Source organism: Zea mays, chromosome 2 (genome assembly GCF_902167145.1).
Source record: "Zea mays cultivar B73 chromosome 2, Zm-B73-REFERENCE-NAM-5.0, whole genome shotgun sequence".
In the NCBI taxonomy this organism is placed as follows: Eukaryota; Viridiplantae; Streptophyta; class Magnoliopsida; order Poales; family Poaceae; genus Zea; species Zea mays.
In genome coordinates, this window is record NC_050097.1 from 226,824,628 (window position 1) to 226,837,794 (window position 13,167).

At 39.8% G+C, this 13,167-nt stretch overlaps 1 long non-coding RNA gene across 6 annotated transcripts; it reads left to right on the forward strand.

Annotated features, from left to right (window-relative positions):
* The first annotated feature begins 2,104 nt into the window (after positions 1 to 2,104).
* LOC103647981 (60S ribosomal protein L18a) lies at positions 2,105 to 5,314 on the forward strand. 6 transcript variants are annotated; one of them, XR_002267421.2, is made up of 4 exons: positions 2,130 to 2,395; positions 2,478 to 2,592; positions 2,684 to 2,752; positions 3,853 to 5,314. It is a non-coding gene; the product is annotated as a 60S ribosomal protein L18a (long non-coding RNA). The 6 variants fall into 6 exon arrangements; XR_004856498.1 differs by having other exon boundaries at positions 2,182 to 2,395; positions 3,908 to 5,314; XR_002267420.3 differs by having other exon boundaries at positions 2,182 to 2,383.
* Positions 5,315 to 13,167: the final 7,853 nt, after the last annotated feature.

Consider the following 13,167-nt stretch of genomic DNA (forward strand, 5'->3'; position numbering starts at 1 on the left):
TTATCCCTTTACAAGTTTTGATCATTATCTACTCTACTTATCTCCTTCTTAATCACGACTTGTAGCCCTGCATATCCAAAGTTTGATCACCTTCTCATCTGAGTCATCGCCGAATACTTAGCTCTTCAAGTGCGCGCAACTGCATCACCAGAGATATCAGTGCTTCGGTAGCGCATAACTAGGATGCCGGTCTTTATCTTCTTGGATCAAATTCGCTCGACCTGATTATAACCTTCTGGCCCATCCCGCAGGACGAACCAATGGGAGGCCCATCAGGCGTCCCATGATATGTTTTAGTGTTTGTGAGGACCCGGGGATATCTATTCCCCACAGTATGCTTGGCTCATCTACTCACCATGGTGCAATGCACACCTCTCTTGGTGGTGGCAGTGAGCGCAATAGCCGATACAATTCACCTACTAGTGGCTCACACCCTAAGTGATGAAGGACTAGCTTAGTGTGGCAGTTGCAATCTCCATCTCCATGGTCTAGCATGGTGCAACAACTGCTACCTTTCCTAGCCCCGTGGAGGTCGCCTACTTAAGGTAGGCAGGGTAAGGCAGTCACACCCCCACAAACTAGGGTAGGACAGTCACGCTTCCACAAACTCGATGAAGTCGTATAGGGCCACAATGTCGCGATCATATCCATTGTCTGACCTCACAATGACATCTTAGAGAAGTCAGAAGTTGATGAATGCTAACAATGTTATATATGCAGAGAGACGGGAAAATATTCAAGTTACACGAAAAATATGTGCATGAAAGGGAAAACGAACTATGGATCTCCCCTTACTTTAGACCCTTAGTTTAGAGGGTAGAAGGAGAGTTTCGAGGAATTAAAAAATAAGGAAAGGAGGCCTTTTGGAGCAATATTTTCACCTTATTTCTCCATATAACATTTTAGGAAAAAATCACTTTGCTCAATCCGGTAGACACCCGCTAACTGATGCATTATTATTTCTCATTATCCTATTATTATCTACATGCACCAGAGAGAAAATCAGGATACATTGCCTACACAATTATTGTAATGCAATGTACTCCCTCTAGATCTAAATTATAAGCCGTCCCAGACAAGTTTTAAAAAATAGTAAAACTGTAACTATAAATAACCATTTTGTTATTTAGTTTTGAAACCTAATAGTTACATGCATCGATTTATTTTAAAAAAATACATATATAAAAATATAAATGTATTAAGAGTTTATTTATATTTTTCAAAAAAATTATCCAAAGCTAAATTTTAGAGGATGTGCTTAAATGACTTATAGTTTGGATCTCGGAGTAGTACCGTTGTTGAGACTGAGCTATTATTTGACCCAACATTTTAGCGTGGATTTAATTTTCTAGTATATGTTAGTAAGGCTCTCTCCAGCAAGGTCCGGTAAAGCGTTCTGTCCTCTAAATATAGTAGATAAAGTACTTTTTTACGCGTCCAACAACACACGCTGGCTCCGCTATTTTACCGGCCGACTCCAACGTCTTCTAAACGTGGCGGATGTTCTCCTGTCCGCTAAAGCGAGTCTACTCCTCGCTACAGCTCTCGCTCGTAGAGTACAACCACTCGTGGGTTGTCATCTAGTGTTTTCATTTTTTTTTATTTTTGCTGCGTTGTCGTCTAGCACCGATATGTTCGTAGAGTACAACCTCTAAATTTCGTATTCATCCCGCTGCACAGTATTTTCAATTTTTTTTTGCATCATATTGGCCCTTCAAACATTTTTTTGGAATTACATGATTTCAGCATACATAGAATAATTTTTTGTTTGCGTGAACGAAACCATGAGAAATTCCTCCACAAAATGAAAATGTATTGTAAGAAGTATTTTAATTTGAAGAAATACACAATTAAATGTATATTGAAAAAACAATATATAATACATAATTTGATAACACTGTACACATAGAGGAACAAATTTAGAGAACGTTACTGAAGATAAAGAAGATATAGAGGATAAAATTTTTTAGAGTGTACTGTAAATGACAGAGAATATTTCTTTAAATGATAAAGTTTGATAAAGTTTAGAAGACGGTGCCTTATTTAGCCTAAGGCCCAAACATCATCAGCTCAATACACTCCATAGAATTCAACATATTAGTCAAGCCCATATTATCAGGTCCGGACGCCCGGCTCATTAGGGTTCCTCACCCAACTATAAATACTACTCCTCTTCCCCCACCTCCCTCGTCAGGGCTGATTTGGTGGTTAGGGATCCCTAGAGGATCCATGGGGGAGAAATCCCCTTGCAATTCAATTTTGAATAGCAAGAGGATTTCTTCCCCCAGGGATCCCCGGTCACCAAATCAGCCCTCAGTGTCAACTCCTCCTCTCCGCCGCCAACAGCTGCGGGGAGCTCGCCAGTCGCCACTTCGCCAGAATGGTTGCCCACACGGTGGCTTCTCCTCGCTTTGTTCCTCCTACCGGCGTGGCTGCTGATCTCGGCCGCTTTTGTGTAATTTGTTTGGATCCCGCAGTTGCATCAGTGCCAGGCAGTGGGTCGCGCGCTGCCAGTCCCCGCTGATGAGCACCCCAAGATCTACCGCATGGAGCTTGCGCTACCAACGAGATCTGCTCCAAATCCAAGCTCTGGTCAGTGCCTTATTGTCTCGTTGACTATGATACCATGGTTATCTAGTTGTTTTTGCGTGTGATTCTTGACGATGGCTTGTGTCGCGCGTAGGTACTATCTGAGGAAGCTCAAGTCTCAAGAAGGTTTAAGAGCAACGGTCAGATTCTCGCCATAGACGAGGTACAGCCATTCCACCTCTTACTGCTAATGCTGATCTATCATTCTCTTATGGGTTTAGGGGGTGTTTGGTTTATAGGTACTAATTTTTAGTTGTCCATTTTAGTCCCTAAATTGCCAAACATAAGGATTAAAAGAGTTATATCTCTATTTTAATCCCTGTGTTTGCCAATATATGGACTAAAAGAGACTAAAATGGAGTAACTAAAAATTAGTCTCTAGAAATCAACTACCCCCTTAGTATTTTGTTGGCAGATAGATGTTGTACTTGAGTGTCTGACAATGCACATTAGATGCACATGTACGGGAGGATCTTTTCTTAAGAAGAACTAAGAAGTCATCTACTACCTCTATTTGCATTGGGTTGCAACTTCCGTCTAAGTATTTCTTTTCAAGCAGCGTTAAGGCAAATATATCTTGAGATACATTTTTTTACAAAAATATTTTTTACAAAATACCTTTGATTACAACTAGACGAATCCCTTTTACTGCACAATTATATTATTTTAAAGTTTTTAGTTTAAGGTTGATTAGTCGAAGCCAAATCGCATGTAAATGCAAACAGGATGATGCATGTTTAGTTGTTTACAATATTCAGCATTAGAGTGCTTATGTCTTGAAGAGGTTCCAACTAGCTAATGCATTTCAAAAGCTTGTTGGAGCTGTGTCATTGTTCAATGTTAGAATTGACACATAGTAGCCCTGTCCAATTATATTATGCCCCACGCTCACCTTGCTTGCGATTTGTATGAACCCTGTTACTGTTAATCAGACTACGTAATGAGATGTGGTAGTTTGGTATTATGGTGACAGTCTGATCAAGTATTTGACTACTTTCCGATTTCATACATTGTTGAGTTTTAGTTTCTTTGTGGCATTTTGACTTGCCCTAGGTAGATGTAGCTGTACCAGACTAATGAGGATGAGGTTGCAGTCAACCTAATTGTCCTCCAAGAGACAATAGGGAAATGGGATGATCTAGAGATGTAGAAAATTGGTTTCTGTTCATCATTTGCCCTTGAAGCCCTTGTTCTCTGTAAATTTAAATGTAGTGTTTGTTTATTTTATCATGTATGCTTCTAAACATGCTGGATCTTTCACAGATCTGAGTGTAACCCTACAAAAATCAAGAACTGTGGCATCTGGCTGTGTTACCAGTGCAGGACAGGTTACCACGACCTGCACAAGGAGTACCGTAATACCATCCTGAATGGTGCCATGGAGCAGATGTACAATGAGACGGCTTCCTGTTTGTCACCCTACGTACAGATCATCAAGACGGCAACAATCAACTTTAAGCTTTGCAAGAGGGACAACACCAAGCAGTTCCACAATTCAAAGTTCAAGTTTCCTTTGGTTTACTGCAACAAGTCAGGCCACAAAATAGGTAGCTGAAGACCACCTTCAAGGCTTTAAGGCCCAACTTGTTCGTGTTATCCAACTTACCCTGACACCATCCCAAATCTGTCAGGCTGTCAGTCTGGTGGTTTGCTAGTTCAGCGTAATGCAATCTACATGCAACCTATTGTTTCTAAGTTCTAGTTGGAGGTCCACGAAAGGGTTCTTAGTGTGATGGCAAAGGCTTCTGAGTAGCACCCTAGTGACCGGGGTCTGGTGGGTTGCTAGTTCAGGGTAACTCAATCTACATGCAACCTATTGTTTCTAAGTTCTAGTTGGAGGTCCACGAAAGGGCTCTTAGTGTGATTGCCAAGGCTTCCGAGTAGCACCCTATCGACCTGGGTTATGACTCCCAGTGGAAGTGGATTTATGTGGACTGGGTAAAAAAATCCCTTTGTCTGACCATACGTCAAAGCACGATTTAATGCCTGTCCCATACTCACATAGGCAATGTGGTTGTCGTGTAAGGCGTGGGAAAGTAGGTTTAAGGGTTCTCTTAGGCAATGCCTGGGGGCCTATCCCATCCTCATTTCTTTTTGTTCTTTACCGTCTGGTGCCTTATAAATTATATAATAGCATGTACAAATCTCATGTGCTTTAAACTTATCCAAAAAAGAGCAGACCTGTTACTGGAGGGATCTGGACGGGGGATAAATGGAGGCAATGGCGACTTAGTGAGACAGCTCTCACCACTGCATTATGCCTGCTTTAAACTTCACTCAAATGTCAAAACTGGTGTTTGCTTATGGCTATGTGCTGCGGTCTTCCTTGTGCCAAGTCAGATGCAACATGATCTGGTCAAAGTTGCTTTTTATTCTGTACCCCTAATTGCTTTTTAATTTGCAATGCTCTTTAAGATTTTCTAGTTTGGTGTGTTTAAATTGTGATGTTTTACATTTATCAAACTGTTTCATTACTTTGTAGGGCAACTTTGCCAAGGTTACCAACTATAAATTTGGTTTCCTTTTTTTCCCTGTTGCCAATACCACTGTTGCTACTGGATGTTTGAACTTTCCAGTCCATGAGCTATTTTATTTGGTTTCATGGATAATCATCCTTGCCAACATTCTTTACTAAAAAACATTCTACTTCCAAAGCTGTATAAAACTTCTAGTGGTTTGAATTCTCATGTAATCTTCCATGCTGCAGCATAATCTGTTTCATTTTGCGTTACATTGTGTAATCTATTTGTTTTTTTTTTCATTAGTGACATGGTTGTAAGTTTTGCCTTGTATTTTGAATCCATGTGTGTATTTAGTCTCTTTGAGCATGTAGTGTGAATGTGAGTTAATTTATAGTATTCTAATTTGGTTTCTGATTACCATTGTAATTTTTCAGGCAACTTTGCCAAGGTTACCAACTATAATTTTGGTTTCCTTTTTTTCCCTGTTGCCAATACCACTGTTGCCACAGGATGTTTTTATTTTTCAGTCCGGGAGCTATTTTATTTGGTTTCATGGATAAGCATCCTTGCCAGCATTGTTTACTAAAAGAACATTCTACTACCAAAGCTGCACAAAATTAGTGGTTTGAGTTCTCATGTACTCTTCTATGCTGCAGCATAATCTGTTTCTTTTTGGGAATTGGGTACTCTGTTTGCTTTTTTCATTAGTGACATGGTTGTGAGTATTTGCCTTATTTTGAATCTAAGTGTGTTGCTATTTAGTCCCTTTGAGCATGTAGTGTGAATGTAAATTAATTTGTAGTATTCTAATTTGGTTTTCTGTTTTCCATTATAATCTTTTCAGGCAACTTTGCCAAGGTTACCAACTATAAATTTGGTATCCTTTTTTTCCCTGTTGCCAATACCACTGTTGCTACTGGATGTTTGAACTTTCCATGAGCTATTTTATTGGTTTCATGTATAAGCATCCTTGCCAACATTGTTCAGTAAAGGAACATTGTACTTCCAAATCTGCACAAACTTGTAACTGTAATGGTTTGAATTTTCTCATGTACTTTTCCAGGCAGCACCATCATCAGTTTCTTTTTGCGTGACATTGTGTAGTCTATTTGTTTTTTCATTAATGACATTTTGAATTCAAACGTGTTGCTATTTAGCCCCTTAGAATGTAGTGTGAACGTAAATTAATTTTAGTATTCTAATTTAGTTTTTGATTACCATTATACTTTTTAGGCAACTTTGTCAAGCTTACCTATTTACTTTGGTTAACTTTTTTTTCCTGTTCTGTTGCCTATATCACCCATTGCTTGATTTCCGTACTTAATGCACCGTCTTTTATTATAGGCATTCTGCCAACTATTTCCACTAATGGGTCGTTTGGATCCCTTCATTTTAAATGAATTGAAATTAATTAACCTATTTAGCTCAGAATGTGACATTCCACTATTTTTTAAAGTTCAGATATGAGCCTATTTTGAATTCATGGGGCAGAGGAATGGAAATGATTTTATGTATTATTAGAATTTGTTTCTATTCTGTAAATTACATGACCCTTTCTGTTTCACTCTATAGTAAAAATATAGCACATAAATATCTTCTACATCTTGCTAATAATAATATACAAATATATTTTGCATAAAACTGAATTAGCTTAATTGATATATTCTTTTATAAGTGGATTCAATTCCAATGAGTCAAACGGCGTGTAACTTATTTTTGCTCGGATTTGAAGTAGAGGTTTTCATGTTGTCTAGTTCAAGTCATTTCCCCTGAAAATTCGCTACATTGGGATACATGCGTTATTCAGTTGTTTTCACTGATTTTTGCTGGGATCTGCGGTAGATGTTTTCATTTTTCTTTCTTTTCCCTGAAAATTCACAAGGTCACGATCGACTCGTTATTGCCGCTTTCTCAGGATTGTTGCGTTTGCCATTGTCAGTAATGTATTTTTCCTTCTAGGAAGTTTACTGATCGTTGTTATGGTGCTCTGTTTTTAGATTCCATGGCCAAAAATAATAAATGTGGTAAAATTAATTGTCATTGCTGGATTTGAATCTCTCTTTGATGGTATTGGTTGTGGCAGGTCAGATTCTACCATCAGTGTAATGATAGAGCGATACGTGAGGTTCTCTCTACACATAAGTAAATTTAATATTATAACAAAACAGTCTATATACCATTTATTAAATTGATAAAAATAAATATTATACTTTATTTTAAGTTAAACGTCAAAAAAAGGTGTGGAACCGTCCAAATTATTTGAGCTAAGTGCATAACTCTTAGTTTAGAGACAATGACACACTTAAATAGAAATAAACTTTTAGTTTGTCGAATTTAGTCTGATAAAACCACTTAACAATGACACACTTAAATAGAAATAAACTGTTAGTTTGTTAAATTTGGCCTGATAAAACCACTTAACAATGATTGAATATCACTTGCCCAATTGAAGTTTAGGCACAAAGAAATATGATAAAATATAATATCATAATTTAAGAACTTTTAAAAGTAGTAACCATAGTTTTTAATGTAGTGGAAATAACTAATAGAGGTTGGAGAAAACCAATTAACATGGTCTTCTCATGCATCGGCATCACTCCACTCAACTTTAAAGGAACCACACTCCAATTAACATAGTGAAGCTTGGTCACGCCGTGCAGTAACCACACTTGTACTCACCACACTTGTACTCACCGTATCTACAATGGGAGACTATCTTAAGACCAATGAGGGATAAAGTCTACGGACATGGTTAAGACATGTTTAACCAGATACTAGACTTGTTAGCTCTTGTTAGCTCAGGAAATATCGTTTACTATATTTCTCGACATGTGTTTAGTACGTTCTAACATTTAACACATGTAGCCACACATTAATCTTTAATTCTGTTTCTGTCTCAGACAAGGCATCCAACCATGACTGATGTCCATTGACAATCATAGTTTCCATTATTAACTATGATTTCTACGGATCCATGGCCTTGCTCCAGTGTTAAAAAAATAACTAGACTTCTACCGAGATCCTAAAATTAGCAAGCAACTCCTTAACGTTGCATACTAGTATCCATCTCAAAAAGGAATATGAGTTTATGTAACTATGGTTTCAAGCAATTACTACAGTTATGTGCACAGTACGAGCCTACAAACAATAATTGCAATAAAATAGTATATAATGTTTATGCATAAAAACGAGGTTTGCATGCAATCCAACACTAGGTAGTGTTTGTTAGAGGGCATTTGCTTGATGAGCATCCACTTGTTCGGTCTATCTTTCTTCGAATTGTCTATCAACTTCATCTTGTGGTTAGCTCCACTCCACGTCCTTCATTTCGCACGATCGTCATATGTCGATTCTAAATGACAATATGAACATGAAGGAAAATAACACAAGGTACTCTAAAGCACATAATAGCGACCGAATACTACATAGCGAGACATCGTGAACAACCACACTGCTAGCTATCTGTACGTCATTGGGGACACGAATCAACACCACTGGAAAGATGACGATCACTACATATAATTAACCAATGCAAATAAAACATCACAAGTACAAGTATTTAACACATTTATTTTAATTATTTATTGGTTACTTTATTATTAAACTATTTAAGTACACATGAACTCGCTATAACTTATATATAGGCAAACTTAGTTAAAAAAGAATGATCACTTAATTGGGTTCTACCATCATTCACAATATTCTAGTGTAGACACACCCTCAAGGGATCACATAGGAGGAGGTAGTTTAATCACAATTACATATTATATCACTTTAATGAGGTTGGTTACTTAGTAGTATCCAAGAATAGGAGAAGGCTAAAGAGAGTGCATTATTTATTTTGTTTCTCCGAATATATAACTACACTTGCTAAGTGTTGATTTAAGCTAAGCTACTTATTAGACCTTAACCAAATTAGTTCACTAATATAGTGAGACGTGTACTAGTTACTTATATATATCCTCAATTATATTAGTTAATATCATTATTACTCGTTCAATCAAGATCAAAACAAGCAAGCAGTCGACTCAAGACAACACAATAGAGTGGAGCAATCAATCACAATCAATTTGTTTAGGATAGCAGCACAACGATTACTTGTTTCAATCAAAACTCACAAGATATTCATCCAAAAATAGTGATCTAAGGCTTTCTAGAAAGCATAACAAACCATCTATAACTTTGGTATTACCATCTCAACATTATTAGATACTTAGCAAGGTCAATTATGCTAAAATGACAACTCTTAATTGCAATTGAGTAGGATTACGAAAAACAAGAGATCTTAAAATAACCTTGATCATTTCATGGTCATCCCACTTGGTGCTTTCGAGGTTGCGGACTTGGTTCACCATCGTTTTGAGCCGGTTGTACATTGCTTGTGACTCTTCTCCTTTGTTGAGGATGAACCGACCGAGTTCTCCCTCGATCGTTTCTTGCTTAGTGATCTTTGTCACTTCGTCGCCTTAATGTGCCGTATTGAGGATGTCCTAAATTTTCTTGGCATTCTTCAACCCTTGCACCTTGTTGTACTCTCTACACAGGGAAGCTAGGAGTATGGAGGTGTCTTTAGAGTTGAAGTGTCTCACTTGGGTGGCCTCATTGGAGTCGTAATCCTCATCGCCTTCTTGAGGTGCATGTGCTCCAAATTCAACAATATACTAAATACTTTCGTGGAGTGAGGTTAGATGTTGTCTTATTTTATCACTCCACATACAATAATCTTCACCATCAAAGCATGGTGGTTTGCCTAAGGGAACGGAAAGTAAAGGGACACGTTTGGAAATGCGAGGATAGTGAAGAGGGATATTACTATACTTACGCTCTTGGCGCTTCGAAGATGTTGACTCGGCGCCGGAGGCTGAGGGTGTGGAAGAATCGGTCTCGTAGTAGACCACTTACTTCATCTTCTTTTTCTTCTTGTCGCCCTTCTTGTGTGACATGATGGAGGCGACATATTCATCTTTTTCCTCCTTGTCTTTTCTTCATTCTTCTTTCCCGAAGATCCGAGATTTTCCCCGGTAATCAACTCCCTTTTGGCGTGTTCTCCCGGCGTTACTTCAAGTTGTTAGGCTCAAATGGAGCACCAGGTTTTGATACCAATTGAAAGTCGCCTAGAGGGAGGGTGAATAGACGAAACCTGTAAATTATAAACTTTGAACATGAACTTTATCGGAGGTTAGGGTTAGAAACAAATAATGATGAATATGGAGTGCGGAAGAAAGTTCTTCTTGCTATGAGTTGCTCAATCAATGCAGATAACTTTGGGAGCTAACTCAAAGATTATGAGCAAGAGAACTTTAGAGAGAGGGGAATGAAAGAATCAAATCGAACAATGATGATCAACACAAATGAACACAACGATTTGTTTCCCAAGGTTCGGTTCCAATGAAGCTACTCCCTGTTAAGGAGGCTACGAAGGACAGGTCTTTTTCAACCCTTTCACTCTCTCAATCGATCACATAGACCGATTGAGCGCTTCTCCTTAATCTCAAGGATCATAAAGACCCCGCAAGGACCACCACATACTTAGGTGTCTCTTGCTAGCTTTACAAGTCACTAGAGAGTTTAGAAGGAGATCAAGAAAGCACGACCAAGCAACAAGAGCAACAAATGAAACACAAACCACACTCTCTCAAGTCACTTGTTGGCCACTTGTTCTCAAATGTTGTGAATCAAAAACAAGGCAACACAATTGTTAAGTATTAAGGACCTTCGTCTTTCGAAGCATTATCTCCTCTCAGAGATAATGATCTTCGACCGAAGGTCATGAATAAACGTGTCTTCATCATTTCATAGGTAAATAACAATACATGAAGATGACAAATATAATTCAATGATTCATTCATATTTATATTCCATAAAACACATATGAATATTAACAGAATTAACATTACATTGATACATTCGGCTTGTTCGAATGTATGGATGCGAGAGAGTGATTACAATCCAGCGTGAACAATACGACGTAACTGTTCATCTATTTATAGGCACGGGACACAACCCGGGTAAAATTACATCTATGTCCCTTACATTGATCTATTATCATAACACAGAATATTAAGGACTGAATAGTCTTTGTCCCTTTTCAGTCGTCATCACATCAAAACCGACGCTCTTCGGCTACAACTTCGTTGTTTATTCTTATCACCTTCGGGCTACATCTTTACCCTGTTATAAGAGAAACCCTTCATCCCGAAGCTGAAGCTCCCCTGTAATAATCCATATCATACTGAAAACATATGGGCAGTCACGTTTTTAAGGACCTTCGGAAGAAGGCCCCCAACATCACTAATTGAAAGGGAATTAGGCTTACACCTACCTCCTAATTGATTTTGGTGGTTGAATTGCCCAACACAAATAATTGAACTAACTAGTTTGCTCTAGTGTACAAGTTATACATGTGCCAAAGGTTCACACTTAGCCAATAAAAAGACCAAGAATTGGGTTCAACAAAGAGAGCAAGGGTTAACCGAAGGCAGCCCTGGTCTGGCGCACCGGACTGTCCGGTGTGCCACCGGACAGTGTCCGGTGCACCAGGGGACTTCAAGCCAAACTCTTCACCTTCGGGAAAATCCAGAGGCGCTCCGCTATAATTCACCGGACTGTTCGGTGTACACCGGACAATGTCCGGTGCCCCAGAGGAGAGCGACTCTGGAACTCGTCAGCTTCGGGAATTCGCTCCGCTATAATTCACCGGACATGTCCGGTGCACACCAGACTGTCCGGTGAGCCAGCGGAGCAACGACTACTTTGCGCCAACGGTCACCTGCAGAAGCATTAAATGCGCGCCAGAGCGCAGAAGTCAGGCACGCGCGAAGTGGCGCACCGGACACTCTACAGTACATGTCCGGTGTGCCACCGGACATCCAGGCGGGCCCAGCAGTCAGAGCTCCAACGGTCGGAACCCAACGGCCTGGTGACGTGGCTGGCGCACCGGACAGTGTCCGGTGCGCCATGCGACAGCAGCCTCCACCAAACGGCTAGTTTGGTGGTTGGGGTTATAAATACCCCCAACCACCCCACATTCAAGTGATCCAAGTTTTCCAACTTCCAACCACTTACAAGAGCTAGGCATTCAATTCTAGACACACTCAAGTGATCAAATCCTCTCCCAATTCCGCACAAAGCCTTAGTGACTAGTGAGAGAGATTTGTTGTGTTCTTTTGAGCTCTTGCGCTTGGATTGCTTCTTTTATTTCTCAATCTTTCTTGAGTTCAAACTCACTTGTAATTGAGGCAAGAGACACCAATTGTGTGGTGGTCCTTGCGGGAACTTTGTGTTCCAATTGTTTGAGAAGAAGAAGCTCACTCGGTCTGAGGGACCGTTTGAGAGAGGGAAAGGGTTGAAAGAGACCCAGTCTTTGTGACCACCTCAACGAGGAGTAGGTTTGCAAGAACCGAACCTCGGTAAAACAAATCCGCGTGTCACACTCTTTATTCGCTTGCGATTTGTTTTGCACCATCTCTCTCGGACTTGATTATATTTCTAACGCTAACCCGACTTGTAGTTGTGATTAACTTTGTAAATTTCAGTTTCGCCCTATTCACCCCCTTTAGGCGACTTTCAATTGGTACCAGAGCCATATGCTTCATTAGAGCCTAACCGCTCGAAGTGATGTCGGGAGAACACGCCAAGAAGGAGATGGAGACCGACGACAAGCCTGCTACAAGCCACGGGAAAGCTTCATCGGAAGAGTCCCGCAAAAAGGGAAAGGGGAAGGAGAAGAAAACCTCTCCCCACAAGTCACATCGGAGTGGGGACAAGAAAAAGAAGATGAGGAAGGTGGTCTACTACGAGACCGACACCTCATCGCCATCTACCTCCGGCTCCGATGCGCCCTCTGTAAGCGCCATGAGCGCAAGAAGTTTAGTAAGATTCCCTTACACTACCCTCGCACCTCTAGACATACTCCATTGCTTTCCGTTCCATTAGGCAAACCGCCAACCTTTGACAGTGAAGATTATACTAGGTGGAGTGATTTAATGAAATTTCATCTAACCTCACTCCACAAAAGTATATGGAATGTTGTTGAGTTTGGAGCACAGGTACCATCCGTCGGGGATGAGGATTATGATGAGGACGAGGTGGCTCAAATCGAGCACTTCAACTCCCA